General features: G+C 40.4%; 1 long non-coding RNA gene across 1 annotated transcript in view; it reads left to right on the top strand.

Annotated features, from left to right (window-relative positions):
• Positions 1–8,284, top strand: part of LOC109951430 (uncharacterized) — a 12,932-nt gene extending 4,648 nt beyond the window's left edge. Inside the window, exon 3 of the long non-coding RNA XR_002273602.1 lies at positions 7,510–8,284. This is a non-coding gene — a long non-coding RNA (uncharacterized LOC109951430). The remainder of the gene's footprint in view (positions 1–7,509) is intronic.
• The last annotated feature ends 843 nt before the right edge of the window (positions 8,285–9,127 follow it).

The raw sequence follows: 9,127 nt of genomic DNA, 5'->3' as shown, positions 1-9,127 counted from the left end.
GAAGAGCTCAGGAAGTTCGACCTGCCCCAGGAGCTGCTGATACAGTTCTACAGAGAAATCATCAAATCTGTTCTCTGCTCCTCCATCACTGTCTGGTTTGGATCAGCGACCAAACAGGACAGGAACAGACTGTTCTATTGATCTTGTACTTAAAGCCTGTTCCTGTGCTGCCAGGATTAGTGCCTCCGTGCTGTGATGTGATATATATATATATATATATATATATACACACACAAAGACCTAAAGCTCAGTTTTCAAGTCCACCGTTATGAATGACATAATATTCCATAGTCAGGTTACTATCAGTCAGATTTGATATGCAGTTCTCAACTCAACAAATTAGCTGAGTTTATGATTGATAAATTCACTTCAGATTTGAGTACAGGCTATGAAACCTAATTGCAGTTCTCAAAAGAATTAGCATCAGATGCATTACTGACCAGTACAATCTTGTTAGGAACAGTTTAGTAATCCTAATTAAGTCAGCTTGTACCTGTCTTGTGCATACTGCAAGATTCATTTTAAAAGTGATGCATTCTTTACAATTAAAAAATGTGGCCATATTTTTCTCTTGGGACCCCCTTTTCTTATAACACTATTTTATAATTCAATAGAACTGAAAAGATTATAAAACAAAGGCGGTGCAGGGTAAGCAAGTGGGACTTCTAAAAGTACTCTGTTGTAACTTGCTGAAGCATGAAGACTTATTTAATTGGGTTGTTGTGGCCCTAAAAATATTCTCTCTCATTATTGTGCCACATGTTCAAAGAAGTCACTGAGGAATAAAAAAGACTAATTGAGTTTAGAGACTAAAACTATTCATATTCTTCATTATGTAATGTTAATGAAGCAGCATTAATTCTAAAGCTCTGACCTAAAGAGTCCTTGCATCACATTTTTCAGATTTAGCTTTTGATTGTTATTTATGGTGTATTACTCAAAGAAAATGCTTGGGAAGCTGGGGTCATTAAAAGTCTGTATTAATAATTTCCACCTGTCAGACATGGAAGTAGAAAAAGATCTATAAGCTTGTATAGAGTACATTCAAAGCTTGCAGAGTGCAGGGTAGGTCACAGATTTACCGGAGAGGTTAGAAATGATGTGTCTGTACGAGAAATTGTTTGTTGATTTATTGTGAAGTCACTGCATTCTCCAACCATATATGCTGTAAGTAATCAACATAAGCTAAAGAGACATTTGTCTTAAAGCCTTTTCAGGTCACAGGTCACGATTCTCCCGTAGTATACGGCCCTTCCTCAAACTTTCTTGGCACTTTTTTCCTGGTCCGTTATCTCCTTGTCCAGTTGTTTGCTCTTTACCTTCAGATATTTCTTCACTCTGTCATGGTCTGTTTTACAACTTGCCATGCAACATGATTTTTGCCTGCTGATCACATTAAGTGCACTTTTGTTTTTTTGGGTTTTTTTGACATTCTTCAAATTTTTTTCAGATGCTTGTTTTTAAGCCACTATTTATCTGATTTCTCCTGCTAGAATTCCCAGATTTTCTGGGATCATTGTTCTTTTATGGTTGCCTTAAAATCATGCAATTTCTTCTGACACACTGACTCCACATGTTATTTGTAAAACATTAAAGATAAGGCCGAGCATTTTCTCTAGTAACAGTATGTTCAATTCCCCTTAATCCGAGAACAAAGTCCAACAATGATTTGCCTCTACTACTACCACCACTCTACTTTCAGCTGTTCCCGTTAGGGGTCGCCACAACGAATCTGATTCGCATGAGTAAATTTGGCATGTTTTTACGCCGGATGCCCTTCCTGACACGACCCTTTTTATTTAACAGTGATTTACCTCTACTCATGATTAATGTCTTTCAGTCTGTCACTCCTGCTGGTTAGTTTATTAGTCTGTGCCATAGACCTCCACTGTTGATAAAAAACAATTAAAAACAGTGAAAACACACCGTTACACTTAGGGACATATTTCCTCATTAAAAAACACAAGGCCCTTATATTTGTTAAGGATATCCGGAGATCCTGTGCATGCACAGCTCTCGTTGCTCCAACCAGAGCCTTTGGGACAACATTTAAAAAAAAATATTAGGGCTTTTGTTTTTCATAGTAAGGAAACAAGTTAAGCAGTTGTGTGTTTCACTTAGGTATTTTTAATCTTTTTTTCAACAGTGGAGGTCTATGGTACAGATAAGTAAAATAATCCAGGACTGACAGACTGACAGGCATTAACAGTGAGTAGACGTATTAAAGAAGACATATTGTGGTTTTTGTTCATTTACATAGTGTTGTGATGGTGGATGTCAGTGATGAACCTTCGGAAACCCGGGGTGAACATACAGTATGTTGAAACTCTGTTAAACAAAAGACCACTGTTTTCAATATTGTTTTTCTATTTTTATGACACTCTGATGTATGAACATTGTGGAAGTCCGAGTCCCAACTCCAGGTCCAACATGCTCCTGCACCACAGCACTCTCACCAGGTATAGGCTGCACGAACTGCAACAGCAGCAGCCACACTGTCTGTGTGTCTGTTTCTGTTTTAGCTGTAGTGGTGGAAGGAAGGTAACATGACACCAATGCCTATCATTTGTGGCCTTGTACTGCAGTACAAACCCACCACTTTTGTTAGGTCTTTGCATTTCACTGAGGTGAAACAGGTTCAGCAACCACTGCCCACCAGCCAAATGGCCCCAATTGTTGGTTATGCTGCCAGTGTGTTATCAGAACCCCAAACTGTAATTATGTCACTAAAATGTTTCTCTTGTTTATGTTCATCACCCTTGCCCTACATATAATGAGCTCTTTCAGTTATAAACTGTGGTGGCGAGTTTGTGTTTACACTGATTTGTGCATGGAGAGTTAACTTTGCTACCTAAATTGAATACGTGGTGCAGGACATTTCAAGTCATAATATCATAATAACACTGTTTGACATGACTGAGGAGGGCTCTCAATTTTCTTTGACCAAACATCCATGCAAACAATTATTTCTCATGTCTTTATTGAACCCAGCCCATAAACATTCAAAGTGCTGGTGAAAAAAATAAGTGAACCCTTGGATTTAATAACTGGATGAAATTCATTTTGCAGCATCAAGCAAACACTTCCTGTATCCGTGGTTCAGACTAGGAGTGAGATTGTGTACACCAGGACACATATACAGTCTGGGCCATAACATATATGTTTAGGTAACTTCTGACTCAAACTCTTGCTTAGTGTTTTGTTCTAGCGAGAAGCTTGTGTCAGCCTGCTTTTATTGTGTGGAAGCAGGTGAGCACATTTGCTTCTATTTCCATTTGTTTCTAACAGCGGGGGGTAATCGTGCTGGCTTGGGCTCAGCCGGCCGTGTTTCAAGCCAGAGCCAAGGGGGCACAAGTTCCACCTTCAACAAAACAAGCCCATTGAGACACATAATTGGCTGAAATGTCACACCGGCACAGTGACCGGATTAGTGCAAATACCATGAAATTGTGTAGTTGTAACAGCGACATGAGGGAAAGTCTTTACATTGAACAACAAAAGTCCTTACACACACCAAGGTCTTTACATATTGTGAACAACAAAATAATCCCTGGCACCAAGGGCTCTGTGTTGCAGACTAGTAACACTGCACAATACTGCCAGTTTAGTATGGCTTCTATTACATCAGTAGTTTGTGCCACTCTCATGTGATCAAGATGCATAAGATAAACAATGCATTTTACAATGCAGTGGAAATAAAACTGCACTGGCTCAGATGTAGTTCAGTATGGCTCTGACACTGGTGCTCTGCTCCAGTAGCTTTTAACAAGCTCCTATATTTGGAAGTGGATTAATTTAGCTTGATAATAATGGGAAAGGAATTGATTTGTTCTAATCAAGAATGTCAAAGCTAAATACAAACTGAGGCACAGCAGTCAGGGTTCATACACCACGTTGCATACATACTGTATGCACGTCTTGCACATCATAGCTGGTGCAGTGCAGCAGGCACACACCAATCCAAGTATTGGAGTGTGAAACTAACTAAAGGAATGGACTGAGGTATGTGACAGGGAGTAAGTTAAGTTTTTTTATAATACCAAATATCTTATTTTGACTCAGACATTATTGACTCCTGTAGATGGGCATAAGAAAATTCTTTAGATGAGGCTGAGACAGGGAGGTTCAAAGAGAGGAGGGTGAGAGAGGGAAGACCTGGTTGTAGTTGGTAAACAAACTAATCTGTGCAGATTCTCAGTCATCCAGGTCATAGTAAAACGCAACCGAAATAACCTTGGAAATCAACTGGACTTGGATATCTAGATCGAAGACGTTTCACCTCTCATCCAAGAGGCTTCATCAGTTCTGACTGACTGGTGTTGAGTCGGAGATATTTATCCCCCTCGGTGTGGTTTCAGTCCTTAGAAGGCCAACACTGCCCATTAACGACTGAGTCATTACAGCCCAGTATCAGTATCAGTGAGGGTCGATCTAGATATCCAAGTCCAGTTGATTTCCAAGGTTATTTCGGTTGCGGTAAACAAACTAATGTTAGTTTAGTTAGCTAGTATGTAACTAGGCACGGATGTTGAATGTAAAGTAAATTAGAGCTCTGTACAAGTTATTTATAGTGTTTCATGTTTGTAATTAAATGTAATAAAATGAACGCCACATCGCATATGTAGCATAATACATCACACATAGTAGTTTATGTTAACATTGGACTATTCATTATGCATTTAATGAATAGCCTTTAACATAAGAGCTGATGATCTTGTCACACAGTCCAAATGATGTTGGTTTTCTGCACATTTAACAAACAGGTGAACCTGATGCATGAAGGGAAAGTGTGGAAGAAGCTGTCTGTGTGACCTGTGAGACAGGTGTGTGACCAGCCATCCATTGCACAATAGAGTTTTGGAGTAAATGGAGCATAAATATGTTATGTGCTCTTATGAGTTACAAAAAATGATTAGATTGTGTTTTTAAAATTAATGATCTGTTGATGGACTTGTGAAAGTTTAAATTTGACAAAACAAACTTGGGCTGCTTGACAATCAAATTAGTCTTTATTGTGAAATGCAGAAGAATGCAAAGGAATGCAAATATGCAAAACAGGATGTTATATGCTGAAATAAGTATTTTCATAAAGCAAGCTCCCCAAAGTTCAAATTCAAAGTTCAAAGTGTTTATTTTGTCATATGCACAGTTAGGAAACGTGTTTCCCTGTACAATGAAATTCTTACTTTGCCGTCCACATGACTGCCACAAAATACAAGTGAAATATAAAGCAGATAAATAAGTAACACAAAATCTAAGGCACTTTAAGCAGCAAATACAGCAGTATAATAAAAGAATATAACAGAGAATGTATGCTGCATGGGAGCAGCATGTGCAGCAGTCAACAGTCAGTGTGCAGTTATGCATGTGCAAACTGAGAATGTAAACAGTACAGGTCGACAGTACATGACGTATTTCCTGGTAATAAACTCCTCATCTGTTTAGGAGTCTGATGGCAGAAGGAAAGAAAGAGTTTTTCAGTCTAGTGGTCCTACATTTCACACTTCTGAACCTCCGGCCAGAGGGTAGGGAACAGTCCATGCTGGGGGTGGGTGGGATCTTTGAGGATGGAGGCAGCTTTCCTATGCACCCTGCAGAGAGGGCAGTGGAGTCCGTGATCTTCTCTGCAGTCTTTACCACTCTCTGCAGGCGCTTGCGGTCCATAGCAGTAGTGCTGCCATACCAGACGGTGATGCAGCTGGTCAAGATGCTCTCAATGATGTAGCTGTAGAAGTTACAAAGGATCCTAGGCGACATGCCAAACCTCCTCAGCCTCCTCAGGAAGTACAGCCGCCGTTGGGCCTTCTTGACCAGCAGCCTAGGCCTATAGCAGCATAAGTAAGGGAAGGCTCAGGGTCACCTGATCCAGTCCTAACTATAAGCTTTATCAAAAAGGAAAGTCTTAAGTCTAATCTTAAAGATAGAGAGGATGTCCGCCTCCCGAACTGAGACTGGGAGTTGGTTCCATAGGAGAGGAGCTTGATAGCTAAAGGCTCTGCCTCCTATTCTAATTCTATAGAAAACTATTATGTGTTCACTTTTGATGCCATATGTCAGGACAAGGTCAAGGGTGTGATTAAAACAGAGAGGGGGTTTATTTACAGTTTGAGAAAAGCCACTTGAGTATAATAATGAACTGAATGTACTGTTGAGGCTGCCATCTAAATGAATAATAGTCACCCATTATGATTATTTTATCTGTACTAAGCACAAAATCAAACATAAAGTCTGAGAATTCAGTTAAAAACTGTTATTGTATACCCTCCACCTGCCCCTTATTCAAATAGAACTGGCTTTTGAGTTTTCCAGTTTGGGTGTGAGAGACTCAGGTTAAGGCTTTCAAATGAGGGTTGATTAATAGGCTTGAGTCTAAGATTGCTGCCACACCTCCGCCTCGGCCTGTGCTGCGAGGGATGTGACAGTTACTGTGCCTAGGTGGGGTAGATTCATTTAGACTGACATATTCTTCCTGCAGTGATGAATAACTCCGCTTGAGTTGATTTTTGATTTATATAATTTAGGTGGTCAGGGGGCAGACACAGGCTCTAGGGGCAACTGGGAGTGGGTAGCAGCTCCAAAGAGACTGCAGAGATGTAACTCTGTGCCCTGTTCTCAACTCTGAGTTGTCAGTCTCTGTATGAACTGTAAACAGAAGGCAGCACCTCAACTGGCCAGATACACCAGACCTTGCCCCCCCTCTTTTTTTGTGAGACACTCTGAGGAATCCAGTGCAACCTCTCCCAGAAAAAAAATTCATCAAAACTCTTTGGACATTAGAAAAGAAAGACACTGGAGGATCAACAGAAGCCAGTCTATGCCACAGAGCAGAAGAAATAAGATTATGGACTATAAGCACACGTCGTCTGTAGGACATTTTAGGCAAAAGTCACTTTTGTGTATTAAGATGACCTCTAAACTTTTACATAACATTCTCCCAGTTTTTCTGTAAAAAAAACACTTCATTTCCTATGAATACTCATAAATATTTCAGACCTCCACTTTTCCAGATCAGACCTCCAGGTAGCCTAAACTGATCCTTCAGCCTCTCTCCCACCACGACAGCCTCACTTTTCCCTCAGTTAACCTTAGCAGAAGAGATCGACCCTAACAGATTTATATTTTTAACTAAGAGATCAATATCAGTATGTTTATTTCCCAGGACAATAACATCATCAGCATATGCAGAAACTTTAAAAGAAATATCACACCCAGGAAACAAACACCACACAAATCACCACCCTCTGCTTATAAAGCAGGGGTTCAATGGCCAAGCAGTACAACTTGTCTGACCCCTCTCTGAACACTAAGACCTCTGATGACTTCATAAAGATAATCACCTTTATATGTATGTTACACACACAAGGAATTTTTTTTACAGAACCAAGGTAGCCATCTGCGGCGCCAACTCACACCGATGGCTCTAACCATCGAGGGCAAAGTGTCTTACTCAAGGACACTTCAACATGTGAGCTGTAGGTGTTACAGGTATCAGAATCTAACACCTGTAAGCAGATGTATGTATCCTGTAATACAGGAAAGAAATGATAAGACAGGGAGACGTGTTTCCTCTTTTCAATGTTCTCCGCCATTATTTATTCATAAACATCATCAGTTCACTGAACACGGTGCATTGTCTCTTTTTTCCAGTATCATAACTACTGTACTTTAGCTGTATCTTTATACAGGTTTCTTGGCTTTACATAGCCACACAAGTCAATACACACAGTACAACTTCATGTCACTAGTTGGTCCAAAACTGTTTCTCTATGGTTAACTCTTCGAGTATAGTTTGACTATAATTGCACTCTCAATGCACTAACATAAATTTACTATCTAGCAAGACTTGGACTTATAAGCAATGGTGTCAGTAACCAAATCATTGGAAAAAAACAACACCTTCTAGCAAGTTAACAAAACAGACTAAACACGGAGCCAGATGACCTGTGATCTTAAAAGGAGACGTGTGGCCCACTTAGTATCTGGTAGCTAGCATGCTATTTAAGAGAATGATCGAGTGTACCACCGCCATTACTATCGCTCTCGGTGGGCATTAGCTTACTTTCCACGAATACACAGAACCATTTTCCCCTAGTTTCACTCTACCACTCACCCTTGAATCATAACTCAACATTTGCTTATTGACTCTAGCAGTTTTGTGGGGTTTTCTTGTTCAACACTAACCTGTAATACAGGAAAGAAATGATAAGACAGGGAGACGTGTTTCCTCTTTTCGATGTTCTCCGCCATTATGAGGAAATAGCGGTGCGTGCGCTCCCGTCTACAGTCCCTGGTGTAAACAACAAACCCACACTGCCACCTACTGTCAAAAGTGGTGTGACTACAGATACAATACTGTATATTGGCATGTCAACGGTACCAAACATCTCTTCAAGAGAAGATAGAACAACTGTTACATGTTTTATATCAAAGTAAAATACACATTCATACAAATGTGGGCACACATTGGTGGGCATCACATAGGCACCGTGATTCAAACCTCCAACCCTCTGATGTGGAGACAACTGTTCTACCCACTGAATCCACAGTCGTCCCCAGTTTGACAGCATTCTCAATGTCACAGTCCAGAAAACTGGATCTTGATTATGAAATGTGGGTTTAAACCGAAGGCAGATAAAGTCTACCACAAATATTGGTGTTTGACTCACCTTTTCCTAGTCTATAGAAATCAGCCAAATGTCTACAGCTAAAGAACCAGAGACTTCCAAAACATCATGGACTAAAGTGATATTATTACTTATGAGCCTGCCAGGCACACAGTATGTCTGGTTAGTATGGATGACAGAGTCCATCACCTCCCTGGGTCTAGAATTCAGGTGCCTTGGACAGGACCTTGTAATCTGTACAGAGCGAAGAAACCAGTCTCCAGTTTTTCATTTCCTACAAATTTTCCCTTTTGGGCAACAGAGTGATAACTGCCCTCCTGCAACTCAAAGGCAGCTGCTCCCTTTCCAAACTGCCACTGACAACTTCTAGCAAGTCTTCAGCCAACATAGACCAAAAGGACTTACAAAACTCAACAGGAAGTCCATCAATCCCAGGTGCTCTGCCATTCTGTACACTCATCAGAGCTGCATGTAGCTCAGGGTTTTCATTGGCTTCAACACTG

This window comes from Monopterus albus, unplaced genomic scaffold, assembly GCF_001952655.1.
Source record: "Monopterus albus unplaced genomic scaffold, M_albus_1.0 scaffold386.1, whole genome shotgun sequence".
In the NCBI taxonomy this organism is placed as follows: Eukaryota; Metazoa; Chordata; class Actinopteri; order Synbranchiformes; family Synbranchidae; genus Monopterus; species Monopterus albus.
This window is presented reverse-complemented; position numbering and strand designations above follow the sequence as displayed.